The sequence below is a fragment of the Nelusetta ayraudi genome, unplaced genomic scaffold (assembly GCF_046127955.1).
Source record: "Nelusetta ayraudi isolate G7.1 ecotype Tasmania unplaced genomic scaffold, CSIRO-AGI_Nayr_v1 ptg000048l, whole genome shotgun sequence".
NCBI lineage: Eukaryota > Metazoa > Chordata > Actinopteri > Tetraodontiformes > Monacanthidae > Nelusetta > Nelusetta ayraudi.
Window position 1 is genome coordinate 18360689 of NW_027466098.1, and position 23652 is coordinate 18384340.

Genomic DNA, 23652 nt, shown 5'->3' on the forward strand with positions numbered 1-23652 from the left:
TGCGCCGTCCCTCAAGCTTGTTTTCTCTCTCTCTCTCTCTCTCTCCCTCTCTCTCTCTCTCTCTCTCTCTCTCTGCGTATTGATGTCTGCGCCGCACAGCAGAGGCGGCCGAGGCAGACGGCGAAAGAACGGAATCAAAACGAGTGAGCGAGAGCGCTCGGACGGCAGATCTGGATGGACAGGTGGTGAGAGACTGAGGGAGCCGCGAAACGAAAAAGGAGGGGAGCCGAGCGGCAAGAAAGAAAGAAAGGAGGGATGGAGACGGAGGAAAGAGCGGCGAGAGCGCGGCGGGGTCTGCGGTGCCCGTGATGGATGAGCTGGAGCTCAGGTGTGACGGCGCGACCAAATTAAATCACTGAGCAGACAGCAATGAACGAGAGACAAGGTTATCACATTCGCCTCCCTCCTCCCTCCCCCATCCTCACCCGCTCCTCTCCTCTCCCTCCCTGCCTGCCTACCTCTCTCAGCGAGAGTCTCCGTCCTCACTCCGCCACCGGGGGAGAGTCGGCCTTCACCTCGCAGTGATGTTAGACACATTTCAGTCCGGCACCCTGGGAGCGCAGTGGATGACGTCACCGCGGGCTTGACAGGTCCAGTCGCACACGAGGACTTTTTCCAGAGATTGCAGGAGTAAAACAGACATTTGAAGATTTATCATTTAGAAAAAAAGGCACTGAGATAATTAACTCAAATGAATGTGTATTCAAAAAAAAAAAAAAAAAAAAAAAATCTGGTTCCATTTCAGCGTTTCCATAAATGAGTTGGAGTTGGAATGAATCGATTAGCCTGACGTTTGCCTTTTTTTTAAAGTGACGCTGTAGTTTTCCTACCTACCTACGAAACAATAGGTCTGCTCCTGACGCACAACTAAAATCTTTTAAGCTGCTCCTGCCATGAACACCCCTGCAGGTGTGACGTGTGAAGGAGAACACAAACATAGTTTGCTTTTAAAAGGGTTTCAAAAGAAATCTAGAGACTGCGTCACTCTCCCTGCACATTATTTGTGTCATGTCAAGCAGCGTTACCACCGTGTGCGTCTGTAAGGATTCCATTTCTAAAAAAAAAAAAGAGTCTCGTGCAAACACCTTGCCAGGGGCCAATACGAAGCATTTTCAGTCCGCCTCACTACCGGGGAGCCAGTGCACTTCTTTCAAGTCGTGACAAAAACAGGAAGCGCCTGCTGGTCGCTGTCCTGAACCATAGAGGAAGGAGAAGATGGACAAACAGGAAGCCCAGCTGATAAACATGGCTAGCAAGGATAATAACATATAATGAACTATAGTTCTAACTTGCATCATATAGTTTATATAGTTGTGGTTGGTGGCAGCAAAAAAAAAAAAAAAAAGTTCCATAGACTTTAAAGACTTGCTGCCTTCAGTATTTGTCTCTTTTTTCCTGCGTGTTTTGCAGGCTGGATGACCATCGACGCTCAACTGGAACATGACCTGAAATTATCCGCCACCCCTGTTTGTTAGTGCTGAAGGGCGGAGGGGAGGGGAACGAGATCTGGATGAAACGATGGGGGAACAGCTGAGCGGAGCGGTCATTTTTATTTCACCACCACTAATTTCCGCGCACTGCTCAGCACGTCGCGATGGGAAACACTGGGACTCTTCCCGCTATATACAAAGCTGTTGACAGAGGAGACTCCCTTAATGGCGGCCCCGTCTCTGACCTCCGACCTTTCCCCTTTGACCAAACGCCCGTGGCCAGACATAATGATCCGCCGCCGCCGCCGCCGCCGCCGCGCTGTTGGCGTTGACATCCAGGTCCCCTTGTCACTGCGGCGTAGCGGACAATGACTCTCTTGTGCCGGAGGACAATGGGCCATAGTGTGGACGCTGAGGAGTTGTGACTTGAAACTTTTAAAAAGATGGATGCGGCAGATAGAGCGGAGCGGCGGCGAGGGAAATGAAAACGTCCGACGTCTGTGCGAATGGAAGCATGCGGTGGAGGAGGAGGAGGAGGAGGAGGAGGAGGGAGGGGATGAAGGGAAATAAAACATCTTACTGGAGGAGCGGACGTGTGGAAAGTTTAACGTCGCGCATAAAGAGGGGAAAAAAAAAAATCTTTCCGCACGACTCTCTGTTCCAAATGATAAACAAGTTGGAATAAATGATTTGCCTTCCAGCTGCGTTTGGGTTGTTTGGCTTTATTTATATTTATTTTCCTTAACTGCCATCCTAAATCTACCGCTCGCTCCTTCCAGTCCAGACTCTGATCTGAGCACAAGTGAATTTTGCGGAAAGGAAAAAAAAAAAAAAAAACCCCCGCTGCAAAGTCGACATTTGCGCGCTGCCACGTACACACAAACGGCGAGCTCATCATCAGCGCTCTCATTATGTTGTTGATTCTCCGTCTCCCTGCAGACAGTGCTATTTACCCAGTGTCTCCGGGTAGGGGGAGGCGGGTAATGAGTGTGATGTGTGCAGGGGTGCGTTCTGGGTAATTTGTTTGATACAAGGCCTGATGGGAAGTGAAGGGATCAAAAGATTAAAACAGCGCTTTTCTCTTCTACCCCCTCGCCCTCCCATACCCGCGAACCTCCGCCACCCCACCCTCCTTCACCTGCCCTTCGTCTTTCCCCAGCACACGTGTCAAGGAGCAGGAGCAGGAGCTGCCGCCTTCCCATTTTCTTCCTGTCTGGTTTTGATTTTGGGATTCGCTCCACTGGTCACCACTGTTGCAGGAGCAGTCGCATATTCCCATACAGTCGGGAGAACAGAGGCGTGCCTCCAGGGGCCGCTGCCTCCCACCTATGACCTTCTGCTCCCTCATTAGCTCACTCTGACCCTTGAACCCTGGACATGAAGCCCTGGAGGGGGGAGGGGTTGAAGTTTCCTCCGCAGGTGGATTCAGGTAACAAACAGGTGTGGGTGGCTTCATGACATTGGTCCAACCTTCGCTCATTTCTATGTCTAACCACAAAGGTTTTTTGCGACATGGTGCTTCCTGGACTGGAGAAGTAGTTTGATGAATAAAGATTATATATATATATATATATATATATTTGTTTTTTAATCTTGTCTAATGGACCGATCGCCAACCAAAGACACTGTGTTCGAGAAGCTGAGATCACTCAGTTTGACACATTCTCCGATGATGGAGGCTCTCTGATTGAATTTCCCACCTTGTGAAGTGGGAATAAGTAAAGAATGTGATGCAAGACTTTCCTTGATTCGAGGCCCTGAACAATTAGGCTTTGCCAAACTTGTGATCTTGATTAAAAAAATAATAATAATAATAATTTGCCTTTTTTAAGGCGCAATGTGAACTACCTTCGTAGTATCTATGTCCTTTCATGGAAAGCCAATATATTGCAAATATCCCCAATGTTATTCCCTGTTTTATGACCGAACACTTCAGCCCGCATCTTTCTTATATGAGCTGTGATGTCCTGACAAAATCAGAGGTCCTGTTCCTGTAGATGGTGGTGGTGCAATGTAGATGCCTCCTTCAAAGTGGCCCTGCTTTAATGTAAATATTACTCCTTTCAGCAAGTATTTTCAATGCAAACATAGGCTGTACAATTTTTGCTGACTCCCTGTGTCTTGTGCTGCATTGAAAGATAACACATCCTTCTGAAGTCTTACACTTTGGGGCCTTAAAGGGATTTAGCTCAGTACAATGTTGTTTTTTTTTTATGGTACAATTTCACTTTTTTTGACCTTCATTGGAACCCTTTTTCTCCAACTGTGACTCTCAAGATAAGCTGAGGTGAAGAAGTTTGACCCCGGCGTCCACTTGGCAGGGCAGGAACGTGACCAAGGAGCGTGGGCGAAATGTCCCTGTAATGAGGGACGGCCCGCAGCAGCTATTAAAATGCAGCGTCATGAGATGTCTGTCAATATATGAACTTTGCAAAGGCAGCCGAAGGCAATTTAGGCCGAGTACCCTCATTCAAAAAAAAAAAAAAGCCCGGTGGCTGAGATGTATTCACGGCAACAACATAAAAGGTGACATTTGAAAGGTAGCACATTAGTGAAATGCACTGGATACATTAATTCAGTGTGGCTAAAAGCCTTGTTAGCATTCACAGTTTGAGCCTGAATGTACAATAATGAGACAGTGAGAAGGAGAGAGAGAGGGGAGAGAGGGGGGGGGGGGGGGTGAACAAAAGGAGCAGAGGTGAGGAGGAGGGGGAGACAGAAGGGGGAGTCTTTCATGTCCCTCCTGAGTTTGAAAGGCCTCCCTTTCATGTGAGCATTGTCATATTCTGTCTGTTCTCACTCCATTAGCTCCGCCCACCCGCCTCTGATAAGGACATCAGTCAGTCTGCGCCGGCCGGCCGGCCGGATGTCAGCAACGTGCGTCAAACACAGTCGATAGAGATAACAAACTTTTTTGAGCTTTTAACTGCCGAGGCCTAAACGATTCAGTGAGTCAAAGCTAGCATGTCATTCCACCGACACCTGGGTCACGATTCCTCATCTCTGTTAACTAACCTACTGACTCGTCCTTGCTAACGCTAGCCTGCTAACAGCAAAGAGGAGGCCGGCATTTGTATACATTTATCAAGCTAATGTCTGTATTGGCCCTGTGGGAAACGCTCAGATTTCCTGTTTGAACTCGTCTCCGCCCTGCAACCCCTTTTCCCGCCGCGACGAGGCTGCGCTGTGAGCGAACAAGTCACTCAGTTGCTTGCAGTAAGCTTTGCCCCACTCACAAACCCTGGTAGTGGGCGGAGCTTGCATGCACATAAGGGTTTTCCGCAAACTCAAATCTTTGATTTTCTTCGAGTGACTCAAAGTTACTCAACATTGATTTTCATTTCCGTGTCCTTTTATATCTGCGCCTGACAATGTGCATGGAAAAAAAAAACAAAAACGAAGATTAATTTTCTTGTTTGCGGACAGTCGCACAGCCACAGTTGGCGTGGCGTGGAGAAACACTGTGGTCTGTGGTTGGATGGATGTCACGCACGGACTGAACTTTATCTCATAAACAACAATTAATCTGACCAGCGACGGTTGTCAAATGTTGTGTTGTTACGAATGCAGCACCAACAATACACAGCAAGTTTAGTCATTTATCACTGCGGGAGCCATCATGCAGAACCAAGCACAATAATAATAAAACAAAGAGCCAAATACACTCAATCATTCATTTACTGATTTGCCGGTTCATACTTTTATTCATTACTTGCATTCATGTGTCCCTGGGTTTAATGTGGTTCACTTTATCTTAGCATGCAGGACCGGACGCTGCTCAAAGCCCCCTTCCCTGTTGTTTGTGGTCCAGGGTGTCGCAGGTCACAATGAGTTCCACCTCCTGATCTTAATTGGACCTGATGTGTTCTTCTGCTCCCAGGGTGCCTGTTGAGCCCGGTTCTGTTCGCTTTCATTGTGTGGCAGGCCAAAAACTCTTGGCAGGCATTGGGATGAAAGAAGAAGAAGAAGAAGAAAAAACCCACACACACACTTGGGGTGCAAAAGCCCTGCTGGAGAGTTCTGGTGAGAAGCGGGACTGAAAATAGCTCTTCTCTTCTTTTTTTCACACTTTAGCTCTTTCCATTTTTTCACGCTCGTGCACCCACTTGTTGACCAATACGTGGTCAGATGGCCGTAACTTCCCTCCCCCGTTGCCCAAATATTACAATAATCTTTCTGCTATGAAAGGTTCCTTTGAAAACCAAATATTTTCTTCTTTTTTTTTTATAATCTCTCAAACGACTGTGGCGCGGCGCTGTGGAAACGGGATCTTTGTGTGTTTAACATCTCTGCGCTGCTACAGCCCGACACTCCTCTCCCCCGCTGTGCCAGTTTTCCTTGGAATTTCCCACTCTGGTGCGGAATGGCTTTTGGAGGGATCTGGAAGTGGTAACGCAGTGGCCATAATTCAGAGGGAGGGACGAGCGGCTCCTCTTTGAAGCTGCGGCGGACGCAGCTTTTCATTTCAGGCTATTTGTTTTTGGGCGTCGCTCAAAAATCCCGGTTACGGCCCGTTAACTTGGAAAATCATTATAATGTGGAGGGATTTTCGAATCAGCGACGACTTTCATGCTTCACCAACTTGTTTTCGGTTGGCGCATCCAGTTGAAGTGTTTTTATGAAGTGTTTGGCCTCCGTCATTGTAAAACCAGCGCCTGTGGTCAGACATTTTTCTACTTTGACAGGAGGATTTTTAGGGCCCGCGCCAAATCTCACACCACCCAAAATGTGATATATGGTGTTGCTGGTGCAATCACAGTTCATTTCGTAAACCTAACCGGGTGGTTTTGAGCCCAAACTTTTACGAAAGTATCTCATCATGAGGTGTCATAAATGATGCGGGAGGCTTTTCTTTGTTTTTGCTCCTCGAGCGTCGAGGAGAGAAGCTTGACGTTGTTAGTCACGGAAAAGGTATAAAAGCCCTTGATGTGTTTTTTTTTTGGGGGGAAGGCTGGAAAAACTGGAGGCAGCAGTGTAACCTCGTGCATACATGGGGGGGGGGGGGGGGGGGGGAAACATCAGTAGGTGATGACCTAGCATCGAAAAAGCAGGGCTGAGAGGGCAGAAGATGAGGCGCACCATGCTGCGGCGGAGGCTGTTATCCTGCTGGATCCCGCTGGAAGCTTGGCTCATCTCACTCTGCCCGAGTAAACACCTCCACCCAAAAAAAAACACATTACTGGGATTCTTGCCGGGACTAGTAGAATGGATTCAAAAACGTACAGTCGCTAGAAACATAAGGAGAAGTTAAAGGGGACCTATGATGCTTTTCCACTTTAAAACTTACAATGGCGTTGCAATGTTGAACCCTATCGTTCATGTGTTTGGACGTGAGCCCTGCAAATTGTTGGGCATGGTTCTAAACGCTCTGTTCACGGAGATTTTTTCAACACTGGGCACGGAGTGACGCCACTGTGTGCCGGAGCTCCTTTCATGGCCAAGGTCTGGCACCCTCTCGGACTGGTTCCGCCCGCCCCCGCTCTGCCCCACAAGTGATTCCGCAATGCGCTGCTCCAAGAAAATGTTTTTTCAGTGTCAGGGAAATTAAACAATATAGAATAAAAAATACCGAGCGACTACCGAAGCACCAAGGACCACAACCGTCGGAGTGGAACGAACAGAGAAAATGTTGGAGGTTTGTTCAGCCGTGTTTTGCTGCTCTGGAGGGGCCAGACCTCAAATACAAAAGCCCGAAAATTAGTATAATAGGTGACCTTTAATGATAATGAGTTGCTAAAATGCCAGTGTGAATTTCATGCATTCACTGTCGGCCGTGCTTTGCGAAATTATTTCAGCTGCAGCACACGAGTAGAAAATATCAAATCAAAAATGGATGAATGCAAATGAACTGGGCAGGGAAGAGTTGCCTCTTGCATTTGTTGTCTCTCTGCAAGCGGAGCAGGCAGCTCGCCTGCTGCTGCGACCTCGAAACCAAACACAGGCCGGCAGGCCGACCCTTCCAGAATCTATTTGTCACTCTTTCCACCAGCGCTGGACAATAAAGCCGCATTAACTGCCTCTAAACTTAGACGTCGGTGGTTTACAAAGAGCACTTGAAGACACGTCTCGCTGGCTCACACAGAAGCACTGCCACATTTATTTATGACATTTTGTTTTTTTGTTTTTTTTTACAAAGAGACCATTGGACCTTCCCCATCTATAGCTCCTCCCACCAAGGAAGCTTTTCCCGGGGCTTCCGTAGAGGGATAGGGAGGGTGGAGAGAGGGGACAGAAGGTCTGTCTTCCATTAGCGTTATCTCTCTCTGGGAGCTGAGAACGGGGCTCTGTCAGCGGAACACTCGTCTTCTGCCAAGAGGAGGATGTCGGAAGGAAAAAAAATCAAGGGGGTGGGAGGGTTGATGTGAGGTGGAGAAGTTGAGGCAGGGCAAAGATATTAATAAGCCGTCCCCCAGCGCTGGCCTTTATATGGAACACCTTGTGTGGCGCTTGTAATGAGGAGCCGAGTCGCAGGAGTCGCAGGTGGGCGTGGCCAGAAGAAGTAGAGTAAAGGGAAAAAAGGAAGAAAGTTCCAACATGTGAAACCCATCTGCGGTTGGCGAGGACTATCGGCCTCTCGTCACGATGCTTGTAATAGCTTTCACTCACTCGAATGCAGAGGAGGAGGAGGATGGGGAGGAGGAGGAGGAGGAGGCGGCGGCGGAGGAGGAGGAGTCGTCGTCGTCACCGGTCGACTCGACTCCCCTGACAGTAAATGATCGACTCACCGACGCTTCGTTTCGCTCGCCTTTAATCGGCGGCTTCTGATGGGGCAATAACGGCGGCTTGTCAAAACTTGTCAAGAGCGCTGGCTCCCGAGAAGACAGGGAGGAGGGGTGGGAGGTATGGAGGGGCGGAGGGGGTCCAGGTCCAGACTCTGATCAGGACCAGATTTAGTGGATGCGGTTCCATTACTCTGTCAGTTCCGCTTACGCCCTTTAGGATATCTCATTGCACTTTGGACGACTAATCCATCTTTTTTTCCTTGAGCCGGCTCTTTCCTTGTTGCTTCTGATCTGCAAATGCGTGTTTTGGTTCCATGACAAAGAACCCCCAAGGGAATAAGCGGTTCGCGAGTCCATATATGGGCGCCAGATGTTGTCGCACGAAGGCCGACAGGTGGACGCAAAAACGATTCAAAGCTCGGAAGGATCGTCTGTGCACATTTTATGGTCAGCATCAAATTAAAGGAAACTGCGATGGCAGTTTTAATAGCTTTTGGCCTTGTAATCAGGGGCTGTGGCCTTCTTGAAACAAAGTGTTGCATTTTATATTAGCAGATGAACTAGAAACGTTGTCTCTTTCTGATCTGAGGTCACTTCTTTTAACGTTGCACCACAAATTAAACACCGTGAACTCGGAGGGAAGTGGGCCAAGACCACCCGGTGTGTGTGTGTGTGTGTGTGTGTGTGTGTGTGTGTGTGTGTGTGTGTGTGTGTGTGTGTGTGTGTGATAAGATTAGAACCAATTCTTTAATCTGCTCCACAGTTCTTGGGCCTCGTTAGCGATCCGAGGCGTTAACCATTAATCCTCACCTGCTTGTAAAGCTCCGCCTGTATTTGCAGACTGTGATCGCAGTGAATCTGTTACACATTTTCGCGCTCCGCATTAAAAGTGCAAGGAAAACGCGGAACACCCGAGACCGCACGCCGAAGCCGCTGCTTTTGACACCACGGAGCAGGAACGCCGAGTTTGAAGCCGCAGCGCCGGGATTGTCGGCGGAGCTCTGTGGACTTTAAACATGTCATAACTGCACTCGGCCCATTTGTCATCATCTAGCGCCGCGTAGCCTGGCGGACCGCAGCGCCGCATAAATCACACATCACAACGGCCCCCTTTAATGGTACGAGAGTCCAAACACAGACATCATATGCGCAAAGACAGACGAGCGGAGCCGAGGGGTCCGGAGAGCTTTATGGGCTGTGAGTGGTGTCTGTTTTAGACCCAGTGAAGAGCGTCTCTCTCTCCGCGGAGGGCTCGCCACCCGTTCCTCCGCTTCCTCCGTGTTTACTTGCACCCCTGGACGGTTTTTCCTCTCTGCCGAAACTCGCTCTGGGGCCCTAAACACACAACTGTCCACCCTCCCGACCCCCCCCACCACCACCACCACAACCACCACCCCCACCCCCAACATCCCCCACTGGCTTCTCAATCCTGCGAGTGCAGCCAAGAAACACAGCCGGGGTCAAACGGCATCAGACGCGGGGATGACCCCCGAATGTAAATAACGTGCCGCACGGGGAACGTCCGATTTGAAAAATGAAGTGCGGAGGCCTCGTGTGTTGATGTTTCACTGTCGGCGAGGTTGAAAAAAAGTTGTAATCCACCGTCGGGTCCATTTGTCAGCTGGTGTGTAATCACAAACCGTCCGGTGTCATCAGTGTGCGTCCGCCTATTCAATGCAAACTCAAACAGAGAGTAAGCAGTCAAATGTACGAAAGGTAAATAAAGTGGTAATTAATATATAAATGTGGTAGTTGCATTAGTTTGAAAGTTATTGTGTTTGCATCTGAACCTTTCACAAGAGCAACTCCGGGCATCGGTGATGCAACATGCAACTGTGAGCAATGACTCCAAGGCTCGTCGCTCGGGTTGGCTCGTTTGTATTTGTAAGATTGAATAGAAATAAAAAATGGATAATAAAGCTGGTTTTCATTGTTGAAACGTTCCCTTGGAAATTTTTGTAAGCATTTGAAGACCGACTGACAGCATTGAAATAAATGGAAGTTTAGGCAGTGAAAGAAAAGAAATTTGCAAGGCGAAAACAACAAATGCTCCCAAATAAATGAACCAGTGTTGCACATTGACTTCAGAGCCTGAACGAAAATCTGTGTTTGTGTGAAGTCTGCGGCGGGGCAGTTGTGTAAAAGCCGAGCGCTTCCTTCCAACAACCCACTCGCTTCTTCCAAAAGCCCTTCCAAATTTTGTCTTCCCTGTACTTTCCATTGGCGGTAAGTAAAATAGACGCGCTATCTCTATTTACAATGGACGGCTCCGTGCAGGGCGATGAATGAACCAAGTCAAGGCACGCTGCCCAATAACAGAAAAACAGGGGGGGGAAAGCACAGCTAGGAGGTGAAGATAGACGCAAACTGTCAGACTACATTTTTTTTATTTCCCTTTAAGCTCGACGCTGCATCGAGCAGATTTTATTAATTACAGGACGTTCCAAATGAAACAAAAAACCACATGGCCGACATTTCAAGCTGACCGGGAAAGCAGGAAGACGAGGAAACGACAGGGAACAATAAAAAAAACAAAAAAGACGACACCCGAGACTAAAAACATGTCTGTGATGTCTAAAACATCTGAAAAGGCGGAGGAGCGACCGGTTCCGCTGGCTCTTCTTATTTGTGCGATCGCTTACAGCAAACAAACACCCTGCAGCTTAGAGACTGCTGACAGTCGGAGGAGTGAGGGGGGGGGGGGGAGGTGAAAAGCGTCTTTCTCACATCTCTTTGGATGTTTTTCCAACAGACAGCCGAGCCGTTCGGTTCATTTGCACACACGCATGCTTCCACACGGCACCGAGCCTGTTTTCACTGCTCTGTTCCTGCACTCCAAACCGTGAGAGCGCGCAGGTGGGCGGAGCGCCGAGCTGGTCCGCTCTCAGCCGCTGCACCTCCATTAGTGCCCTTGCTTTAGTGACGGGGTCATCGGCCAGGCTCGACTTGTTCCGCCTGCTTTGCTCGTGTGTTGGACTCGCCCGGCGTTCCCGGCCAGCAGGCCGACGCTGCACCGACACACTGGACTCTGTTGTCATGATGGAATTTGACGTTGTTTGATCGTTGATGTCCCACTTTCATCATCGTCGTTTGATTACTGTGTGATTTTTCTCTGTTTATTTAGAGGTAAAACATTTACATGTTAGAGGACGAGTGAAGTAGAACCAGTCTTAGCAATTGTGATCAAAATGTGTTTTTGTTTTTCTTTTCTTAGATACCGGGAAGGAACTGTGAGCACCCTGACCATAAAGGATTGGAATTGCCTCAATTGGCTTAAATGTTAACTTAAGTAGTAGTTTAATGGTGCGAGTGGCAAAACGTTGTAAATTCAGCCGGAGGCCTGTCATATTTATCAGGGTTCTGTTATTGGAGTGGTTTTATAGGTAGAAACTAATCTGAGAATCTGGCTGGAGATCCTCGTTTCTCTGCCAAAGCCTACAAACAGATCGCAAGGAGTTGCCGCGGACCGTTCCACATCCTCACAAAACCAAGCGAGTGGAGTTCCGGTTCCGGTCGAAATTGTGACGTAGACAATTCCTTGTGATGGACGCTGGGTTTAGCTACACCAAACTGCTTCTTGTGCTTAAGGCTAAAGATGTCAACGTGTTAGCGAGGCCAAACAAGATGTAGCGTTGTCTTAAAATGAATGTTTAAGCTGCTTTATGGACCATGAACTACATCTCCCATAATGCACAGCAATTTCATGAGCCACAAAATGACGACGACCAGATTCCAGAAAGATTCCAAGGGTTCTACCCCAAGATAGAGGGTCACTATTGAATTGAATTGAACCATGAGCTTTGATGTCATTATATAAAAAACTATAGCAACTTTACAAGGTGCTGCTCCTTAAAGATTTAATTTTAACTATTTTTAATAATAGCTTAATAATAAATAGATTAAAAACATATGCTGACACACTGCTAATGCAGATAAAGTTCACAGCATTCATGAAGCCAGACTTCAGTGGGAGTGACTTTGACACTCCTGTTCCATTAGATCAAGGAATCCCGCTGTGCGCTACAGTCGCGTGCGCACAGATATAAGTTGGGTTCGAGTGCTTCAAGGCTGGAGCATCCCGCCGCCACGCAGCTCACAGTTCTTTGAGCCAAACAGACAGTGGCAGCCGTGTTTTGCAAACAGGGAATCGGGACCACACTGCTCTTTGACACAGAGACGCCGGCGACATCCGACACCCTCAGCCCGAGCGTAATAATATTGACGAGTCTAATAGAGGTCAAAGGGACTCCTGCGCTAACAGGTTTGAATTGGCTCACCACATCCTTTCCAATAAGTCTCCAAAGCTGCGGCTTATTCATAAAAAACACACGCGGCCTCGCGGCTCTGAGGCGAGAATCTTGCTGTGTGTATACTTTGAAAACACCGATGCTCCCATCACTTTGTTTGGATAGTTTCACAGCAGGATCTGTGCTTATTTTCACCCATAAGTGCCCAGGAGTAATAAAATCCCAAATGAAATATTTTCTTTGCCGCCAGCCCCTTTTCTGTCCTGTTATTTTCTCTCTCTTTTTTTTTCTCCTCTCTCTGCTCCCAGGGAGCCCGTACCTTGGGTCCCTCGCTCTCGCCTCGACTCGGGGATTTATGGAAGATGAGGGGAAAACTATGTAAATGACGCTGCTCCTGCAGAGTCCGAGGGAGAAATGCTAGGGCCCAGAAGAGGTTGGAGCGGGAGAGTCGCGAAAGGAAGCGGTGGGCGTGGAGGGGTTGGCACGTCGTGTGGAATTTTCACTGGGAAATCTGCGGATTATCCCTACAATTTTAATGAAAGTTGTCAGGATTAAGAACGGCGGAATCCACCGAGAGGTCACGCCGGTGCTGGGAGCGGGAAGGGGATGGGATGTGCACGGGTGAAAATAAATTTAAATGAAGGAAAAGAAATAAAATCCAAAGTTGAAACTGAGGGGAGATTTTCCGTGTGGTGGCTCAGCGACGGGTTCCTTGCTGAGATTTAAGAGTTGGTGGATGAGAAAAGAGCCTGACAATGAGCAGACCGACTCAGTTAAACATCTATCAGACTAAAAATTCCCCCTCGTATGAGCTGGAGAGTGCGGCGGTCTCTCTCAGACACACTGATGAGTGGAAATACCTCTTATCCCGCCGCCCTTCATCATCCTCTCTCAAATCATCAATTCCCACTCCTCCTCCTCCTCCTCCCCCTCCCCCTCCCCCTCTGTCCTCCTGTCGGTCTGTGATGAGCCGGTCACCTCGGTGTCAGTGGTGATGGCTAAGTGGGAGCTTGAGCACTTCCTTAATCAATCTGGGTAATAGAGAGGAGCCGGCCAGCCACACAACCACCACAAAACCTCACGGCCAAAGCTCGCGAAAAACGTCCAGTTAGTTCTCGTTCACGCAGTTCAGCAAAAGCAGTAAACAGATTTGATGTACACTGCTGTTGATACACCTGCCCTGCCAAAGAGAAGATGAAGAAAAAAACACCCATCAAGAGTAGATAAGCTCAGGAAATTATGAAGTGTACATATCCTGCACAGCCTACTCAGAACACACTGACACACACACACACACACACACACACACACACACACACACTGTCCAAGGGATGGAGGCAGACAGCTGGGAATGTCACGCATGCACACTTGACGGGCAATCCAATAAAGACGAGGACGGAGCGAGGGCAAATACCTTAATAAGCCGCGGTATGCCTCATGTAAACACTCGACCGGCCCCAAAACACAGCGATTCCAAGTTGTCGGTCACGCAAAAGTGATTAGTAAAGTGACAGTTACCTGGCGGGAGGGCAGCGGAGGCCGCAAACCACACGCTTCACTTCCTCCTCCTCCTTCCTGGCGCTAACACGCAGAACGCTAGCCTAAGGGTTAGCTTACCGCCCCCGCAGATAATAGAGTATCTAGTGCCTGTTATTTTGTGAAGAAACGTATTACTGTTATTCTTAAAACACACTCCCAGAAAAAAAAAAAAAAATTATCGCAGGGTTCACTCGGCGTTCGGTATTAGCGCCTCAGGATGAGGAATTGTTGGCGGGTGAAAGTTTCTGGCAACCTCTGTTCCTCAGTTGTTTCCTGAGCTAGCTAGCTGCACTGCTGGCACTGAACATGTTTCTTCTCTGACTGGGAATCTCACTTACGATATCTGGACACGCTTTCTTGCACCGGTGGGAGTCCAAGCCAAGTCCAAATTCTCTATTCAATCGAGAGCAAAACTGGCTTGAGAGCAGCCAGGAATAATTTCCTTCTGGCTACTTTTGAGATTCCAATATGCAAATGCAGTCTAATGTGTGACGCTGTCACGCATCACGTAGTCAAGGACCACCTGAAAATAAAAGAACTGATCCGATTGAATTTTTTGCAGCACTCTAACCTGAACCCAAATACACCTGAGAGGGAGCAAGCGGCCTGACTGTACCATGGGATTGTGCATGTGTGCCCACCCCAGTGAATGAAGACGTCTCTACAGATGAGGTGGACGATTCCACATTCCAGCCCTGCTTCTGATCTCCAGCAACATCTGGCCACTTCCCTCAGTGAGGTTCCCAAATCCTCCGTCTGCTCTTCTCTATTCCTGTGTTCATGGCTACTTACTGTTCCAAGCTCATGTGTCCGCCACGTTTTCTTCCTCCTTCGTTGTTTTCTCGAACATCACAGTGAACTGCCGTTGAACAGTAGCTCAGAAATGTGATCAACACACTTTTAAGTTAGCGGGGTGACTGGGTGACGGCCGGGTCCTTTTGTTTTTGTTTTTTAACGTTGTTTGTTCTTTGTTCTCCTTAATTACTTCCACCTTGTTGTCACCCTGCTCCAACACTGTCAAATTAGCATTAACGTAATTATGTCGGACCACAAATATGGTTTATTAGATTAGGTTTCCCTGACAAGGACAAGAGGAGCCCAGCGAAGTCTAGACGCTCCTCCGCTGTAATTCTTCCCTGACAGAGGACAGAAACTGAATCGCAGACCGAGACTTGACCACACTTCGAACATGAACATAAAAATTCCGTCTGAAATGTCAAACTACGCCCTAACGGTTGTGTCATAGACCCCGCTGACTCAGTCTGTCGGCGGTCCTCAGTCACTCCAAGTCGAACAATGCGACATTCACCAGAGCATTTCGTTTCTGACGGGAAACACAAACATTTTTGCATTCTGTTTTTTTTTTTGTTTTTTGTTTTTTATGGCAAAACTCCAGCAGTTCTCAGGTGAGTGCTCAGAGGTGAGTTATGAGACCACCACGAGATACTGTGTAGCCCTCAACTCTTCAATGGAAGACACCTCTCCTGTAATAAAGCCCAGCTGCGGCCGACTGCACGGCCAATTGAAGCAAAAAAAAACAAAAAGAAAACAGGGTTTCGGCTCTGCCCAAAAAAAAAAAACGGGGTGACCACATGTTGCAGCTCTGCCTCCAGCCCTCGTGGGACCTCGGCTCTCGGGGGGGTTAAGAGGTCGCAGTGTTTTGCACCAGAGGACAGAGAGGAATGCATGAGCGGCTGCAATCTGTCAGGACGATAAGTGGCACCTCTGAATAATCGTCTTTAACAAAACATCCCACATTGCAGCTCCGCCTGCATCCGAACGGCAGCTGTCACTCAGGTGATTCACCCCCACCGGTTTCACTCGTGCTGTAATTCAGTGTTGCATTGTAAGAAAAAGAAAGGGGTTACCAGGGTTTAAACCTCAGGGGGGTTAAAAACCGCTGGGCTGATGGAATGAATTACAGTGGACTTTCCAGTTAAAGACGTTTGTGTTTCCGCGAGAGGATCCGGGCCGAACCATCTCATTTGGATGCGATTTAGCGGTCGGAAGGCGCACGAGGGGGCTCGGACGTGGCGACGGCGACGGGGAGCTTTTTTTTTTTTGAAACACACGGAGAGGCTGCCAGACAAGGGCATTCTGTTCGGGCCGGTTAAATGAGGTTATAAATTTATAATAACACCGCAGCGGAGAAGAAATGGAGCGTCGCTGAGCAAAAAAAAAAAAAAACTCGACTAGAAAACTAATGCTGCGGCAACAGATGGGGGGCCATTTCGCGCTAACGTCCTTTGTGCGCGTCCATGATGCCGCTTCCCTGCAACCAAGCACGCCATTATCCTTGTTTTTCTCTCTTCTTCCCCATCGGCAAGTCGTCCCTGTTTCATATCAGCGAGGCGTTTGCACTTTCTTTCTATAACGCGGAACATAAACAGGAAATCTAATCACACAAGTAATGCAAGCCCTGGTTTTTTTTTTGGTAAACATGCATATAGTAACCTTAGAGTTGTCCATACGGCGGCGGGGGAGGGGGTGGGGAGGAGTGAGGGGAGGGGATGAATCCTTGAGACACTAAAGCATTCCTGCTCACTGATGTCTGCGCAGAAGCAGAAACAGATGCGCACGATGCGGCCATTATCCCGCAGCGCACATCCCCGCATCAGGCCAGCCGTGACCCCGTGACCCCTGAGGCGGCGGAGCGAGTACAGCAGAGAGCGCGCACATGGAAAAGCGCACAGGCCGAGTTCACGTGCGACCCTCATTACTCAAAATCCGGCCGCGCTGACTTTGGAAGCGTTCCACCGACGGGATTCTTTTTCTTTCTTTTTTTCTTTCTTTTTTTTTTTTTTGCATGTCTGCTTTGTTTTGTTTTGTTTTTCGTCGGTTGGCGTGAGGTAAGATTTAGCAGCGAGCCAAGTGATTTCAGCTCCGGATGACTTGCAAAGCGATGGATCACATGCGGACGGAGCGGCGCAGCGACGCCAAAACATTCCAGAGGGCCGGCGACGTTTCAAGCGGCCGTCAGCGTCGATGTTGTATACTGCACGTCACCGCCGATAAGCCGTCCTAATGTCAACGCACAGCCAACCTGCTTTTTCTTTTTTTTCCCCCTCCTCTGGACAGAGTCTAAAGGGGGAGGGTGGGAGCGAGAGGACGGCGGGGCGAAGAGGGGGGACGGTAGCGGAGACGCAGACGGACGCAACCACCCAAAAGAAAACAGGCAGCGCTGCTTTAGCCATTAGAGTTTCAGACTTTGAGATGAAGCAGAGCTGGAGAGTGCCAGCTTCGATATCCAGTCCAGAGCCCACCCCCCCCTCACCCCGCAACCCACAACCTTTCATTTTTTTCAGTTTTTTGCGGTCATCCGTGAGATCAGCGTGAACGGAGGCGGCCAGCTGTTCCGTTGCCGCCGTCCTCTCGCTAAATCTCCAACAAAGACCTGGCGGCCGAGCGGCTTCAGAGAAAACGCTCCGTTTCTCAGTGCAAAACGTCAACGGCCTTGCTGCTCCACCTTTTTTTTGGGGGGCAGATTTCCCCCCCCCCCACAAACCATTTTGCTTTTCCTTTCCTCTCCTCTCGCTCTCTGAAGCCGTTTTCAATTCCCTGCGCGCGTTGACAGACGCCCTCATCTGGACGACCTTGCTTTCTTCCTGTGTTTTCCCGGGGAGGTTGAGGACGGGGTGAAAGGTGAAAGGTCGGTCCTCGTGCTCGGCGCTGTCTCGGCCTCTGTCAACACAACCTCTGCCGCGCCGTAATACCGTTTCCCCTGCATCATGCTGGGGGGGCGGGGGGTGTTGGGGCGGAGCCAGACGGTCGTTTAGCCGCGCCGCTGTGGGCCCCGACGCGGCGCTGGAGCCAACTCTAGAATATGGAGTGCATCACGGGGGAATTTTAACGGCCTGTTTTACGGCCTCTCATCCACGCATAAAGCTTACCGGCGCATCTTACGAGCCCTTGTAAAATACAACAATTATAATAAAGGAAATTATGATTGCCTTTTAAAGGGACGGTTGGCTCCCAGATCAAAGTCGCTTGTTACTCGTGTACCTTCGAACGCCGTTCACCTCTCTGGAAGGGTTTCTGTTTCTGCGTTGTTGTTTTTTTTACCTGCTTGACGGTCGACCCTTCGCTGTGAAAACCCGATCAGACGTTCGGATCAAAGCAACGTTTATCTGGACTATCGTCTTTGAAGCTGAACCACCGATCATTTGTTGAGGGAGGGAGAAACTTCTGTTTGGCCCTGTCGTTCTAATCAGGCATCAAAAGAAGGTATCGGTGAGGGTCAGGCGTCGACACTTCCCCAGCGTGAACTCTGACCCCTGAGGTCACTCCCCAGGCATTTCGCGACCTCCTCACGAGGCTGTGATCAACGTCTCCTAACTGCTTTCGCAATAGAGCCTTTGCTTCTAAAGGTCAACCGTCTCCAGATGTAGATTTGGGCTAAGACTCTGATCTCGTACAGTACTCGAGAAAACACGTCTCGCGTTACAGAAACAACAGGTAAAACAAAATGTCATCGGCATATGGGGGCACTTTTTTCTGGTTCGTTTTCAGATCTTTAGGAATATAGGTCTCTCAAACTCTCAAACTTGTGTTGTCAGAGGAATCAGCTGTGCAACTGCAGGCCAAATGTGTTTTGATACGATTACTGATGACTTAAAAGAGATGCTGTGCAATCTCCTCAAATGTTAAAAGTTGCCTCTATTACTGTTTCTGATTGAAGTCTAACTGGTTGCATTTATTTTCCACCTGCATGGTTATACATCTTTGGACTTATTAAGAAATGTATTTTTAGCTTATATCTTTGAAACAAAACTGCCTTACTATTCTGTGATGTGGGATTCGTGCAATGTAATATTCATTTGTCGGTGGTGCAGGAAAAAAAAAAATATTGTCTCTTATTTGCGATGCTGGAAAATTTTAGCTTGGCATTATTTAAGACGTGCAGCCTCGAAAGGATTTTACAAACAGAATGGGAGACAGTGGTGCCACCTGTCATTGCAGTAATACAACGAGGTACCACGGTATTGCTTTTCTCAGTGGAAACTCCTCACATCACAGTCGGACTGTCCTCATCCTCACCTGCTGCACATGTGACTGTTCCTGACCACAGCAGGACTCATTTCGCTATTTGCTGTTGGTGGCAGCTGGTTGTGTGCAGTTGTTCATCTATTTCCAAAATTTGCATCGAAGAGTTATCCCGATGGCTGTAAAAAAAAACAAAAAAACATCAACCCACTTCGTGTTTGTTTCCGGGAGTGAAGGCAAATCTGTGTTTTCGTGCCTCTGATGGGCAAAAAATAGTCTCAGAAATAAGCGAGTGAGTGGAATACGTTTTCATTTTTTTTTCCACCGCCAGGAGAATTGAAATGAAAAAAAAAAAAAAAAAAAAAAATCAGGGGTGTAATGAAATGGGAGTTAAACCATAATAATCATTATGGGGCGACCACACACAAACATGCTCACAGAGCACGCAATGAGCAGACGGCCGTCCCTACCCAATATTTCCCCCCTGTGGAAACAAGAGCGACACCTCAGCAAAGACAAAAACCCACAGGGCAATAAATAAATAAATAGATAAATAAATAAATCTTTTTGGCTTCCTTGTTTTCTTTTCAAAGTCACTCCTGCACAACAACGTCTGTGACACATTCGATCATTTCAGGTCTCGATAACAGGCTGCCCTTGTCCGTGTTCACGTAATTACGAATGTCTGTCGAGCCTCTTGTGTTTTTTTTCCGCTGCAGACGTCGGTGTTTGGAAAGTGAAGTGGCCCTTGCTGGTCAGAGCTGTGCTTTCAAAGAGCAGCGCTGACGAGCGCCAAGCTTCAGGCCAGACTGCCAGCAGCCGACCGACGCAGTCGCTCTTTACAAGAACCGCCGCTTCGTTTTTCGCCGCAGTCCTTTCCCATACGTCTTTGGTTCTTCTACCTGTTGGAGCAGGAAGCAGTGAGGAGAAGCCACTTGGCTTCAATAGCAAGACGCGTCTCTTTATTTCCCTCCATCTTTTTTTTTTTTTTTTTTTGCTCTCCAGCTTCACCATTGCAGCTGTCCACTTTTCATCCTTTCATTGTGGGTGACCCTCTCATTCCCAACCCCCCTCTACCCCCAGCCTGCCTCTTGTCGTTTTAACCTTCACTCTCTGTCTGTCTGTGCCTGTCACTCTTTCCCCTCCTCCCCACTCTTTCTTGCTTTCATCATGTCTTTGTTTTTCTGCAAAGGTTAGCGCTGATAGCTCCCATGATTCCGCTCGGCCTTTTTGCTCTTTCTGTCCTCCAGCAACCCCACCTCCTTCCCCCCCCTCTCCATCCCCCTTCACCCTTCACCAGGTTCGAATCAGACAATTCACTCTCACACATACCAGCGTGTTTGGGCTTGAGATTTCTAATTTTTTTTACGTATGATTTCTTGTTTCCTTAGTTCTAACTGTTGTTCATAAAATGTGGTTTGGTATAAATCTATTTGCTTGCATAACAATTTGCCTATTTATCTCATGATTGCATCATAATACTGCACAATCAGCAAATAAATGGGGGTTTTGTGGTTGGTCAGCATGGACTGTTAAATTGTGGGCTTGAAGGGCACATCATGATGATCAATCCCATGATGCTTTGAGGTCTCAGTATGACTCAAACATGGCTACTATCTTCCCAATTTCCTACACATGCAAACAAGGGTGGTTGTCACAGTTTTATGTTGTACTCAGTGGGGCTTAAGGCTGGACCGAGGTCAAAACAATCAACAAACTCTCTCACAAACTGACCAATGAAAAAGAAGCAGAAATACAACAAAAGGATCTCTCTACCGAAGCCAAAATGTGGAAAAAAAAGAAGGTAATGGGAAATAAATTGCAGCCAACATCCCACTAAACAAATAATCCAACAAAGAATGGTATAAAAGATCAGGATGGGAAAACTCTGCTAGAAGGTCAAGTTACCAGTGGATTACGAGGTAGGTCACAGACCTGCTAATGTAGCAAACAACACAGAACAGAAGCCAACAGAACTAAGAAGGAGCATTTCTCTGTTCTCACCACTACCACGGTGCACATTGACTCATCACTTCACTGTGTTGTAGCGCAACAATAGCAACGTCAGGGGTGAGTGGATTGTTTAGCTCGTGTTTGTGGGTGGAGTTCATGGTGTTCGAAGAGGTTGCGCTACCAGCGGAGAACCTCGCAGGCCTTCAGGTGTCAACCACGTAAACACAAACAGCCAAAAATAAAGCCTTCGCTCAGCCGCAACTGCGAGTTTCAGTTGCAGATAATGTAGCTTGGCGCTACACGGCGGCGGTCGTCCGTGTCACAGTAACCCAAGTAAGTTAAGTGCCTCAACTTGCACAACAATGCGGGCCTTTTTATGTCACTCGGGGACGCTACGGGGAGGGCTTAGCGTATCGGCCGCGGACGCCAAAGGGTCTGCGGTGCGTCAAAGGAGGATTAGTGCATCTAAATAAGACTGGAGGGCCGTGGGGCAAGACATTGTTATGTCACTTTCGGGGATGGAAGGGGTGGGATGACTCACATATTGACAAAAAAATTCTGTCTGAAGCTTATTTCACATACAAAGAGTTGCACGGTGGTCACGCTGTAACACATAAAGTCGTTATCCCTGAGTGTGTTGAAAGTTAATATTTAAAGCAGAGTTTCCATTTTAAAATGATAGTTGCTTTTTTATAGTTTGTAGTAAACCTTTTTCTACAGTCCATTGACTTGCAATGGGGAGAGTAACATCCCTGCCATTCACTCTGATGGCCTGGTGTAGTGACAATAGAACTTAATTTGCCTGCTCAGCACCCTCAGACGCCTTTCCTTGCTATGAGAAGCTAGCTCACTAGCCTGTGTGCGTTTGTAATAGCAGGCACTTGTGGACGTCCCGCACCTCTTCATTGCATTTCAGTGGACCGACAGAGACTTCTGAAGTGTTGCCTTTGGTCCTGTTGAATGTGTCGTACATCAAAAATATAGGCTGTGGCCTCTTTTGACACCGTTACAAAAATGTGAATAGACACTTTTATTGAAACTGGCAGTTGGTTGTCTGTAGAAACTTGGTCTTGAATCTTAGTTTTTTTGTCGGTGCTACGTTGATGTTTTTCTTGTGAAAAGTATTTAAAATTCAAGCAACTTTGTTCCTTGAAAATGCTCTGTTAAATAAACACTTTCTGCTACTAAATGTGGAACATAATTCCTTTTGACTATTACACACGCGCTTCGCAATAAATTATAATCATTGCAGTGACTATAATGTTCCACTCCTTTTTTATACTTGTTGAAAACGAGATTGAAAAAAAGCAAACAAACGTGCAGTTGCTTCCACCCACACCGCCTAATCAGGATACACATGCAGATCCTTTATTTAGTGTAACAGATACAGACACGTTTCCAGATAATGATGTGCTCACTCATCCTGACAAGAACGCCACGTAAAAAAATCTGAAACCCAATCAATCCCTTAAAGAGGACCTGAGACATCCCACAGCATCACCGGCGCAGAGTTGAGACATACTAGAAGCCATCCATCATTCCTGGGTAAGTGGTTATTCCATAAAAGACATCTGTGGTCGTGTTTTCTGGGATCCCCGGAGTTCTTTTAAATAGAACGTCCTCGCTGGAGAGCACATACAATCCCTCCGTGCCCGTGTCTGTTCGCGGCGCTCGCAGCTTGAGTTTCACGCCGCCCTCCAAAATAAGGCCAGCAACAACAAATGACATCCTTCTTTTAAGTCCTGGAGCGCTTTGGTTCTCGCGCAGCGTGGACGGGGATAGATCCATCAACGTCAGAATCGGACCTCGTGCCAATTGTTCTGCCCGGCCTTAATTTGATGGCTTCCATATGAGTGGGTATCTTCTCATATTAAAAAAAAGGGAGCTGCAATCAGCGTTCAAATGGTAGATGACATCCTAACGCAAAGCCCATCGATGGAAAGGCTTCCAGGCGCACGCGCACACACACACACACACACACACACACACACACACACGCGCGCCTCGCACGCACATAGGCATGAAAGTTTATAGCCTACCTGAATTTGAGGGAATCCAGACAATGGCGTCCCCACACCCACGCCACACACACACACACACACACACACACACACACACACACACACACACACCCAAACCTGCCTTCAGCCCATATTATTGGTTTACCATCAGAGCAGAATTCAGCCTTCAGGACAGGGAGGCTTCTGCAGACGGCGCTTTCACTGTGAGGTAAAATGGCTCTGTCATTCCCAATCTCAACTCAAATCCATCTCGTCTGTCTCTCCCATCAGCAGCAGGAGAGACTGGGAGGGGGGGGGGGGGGGGATTTGGGGCAGATGACGAAGAACTTGGCAGCAACTTGGAATAATTTGTAAAACATTGCATGTGTCCAATAACCATTTTGGATTTTTTTTTTTTTTTTCTTTCTTGCAAGCACTGTAACATTTAAGACAGAAAGTCATAAGTGGAGGGGGATTGAGAGTAAAGTAATACACTGGTGAAATGGAACTTTGGGAGTGGAAGACATAAAACTGTGGCATTTGTGAACTGGCAAAAAGCGTTTGACGTAGAAGCTAAAAGGGCCAACTGGCTGCTAGAAACAAGTTAAATTCCCCGTCGTTTAACTACCGCTTCAAATAGTTGTATAAAGTGACCTTAAACAATCATTGTTTCTGATGATGTAGCTTGATGTCCTGCTTTACACCTCTTGCAGTTGTTCAACGACACCCCCGCCACCAACACAGCGCCCCACCTGGACTCATTTTGTGTATTTTCTAA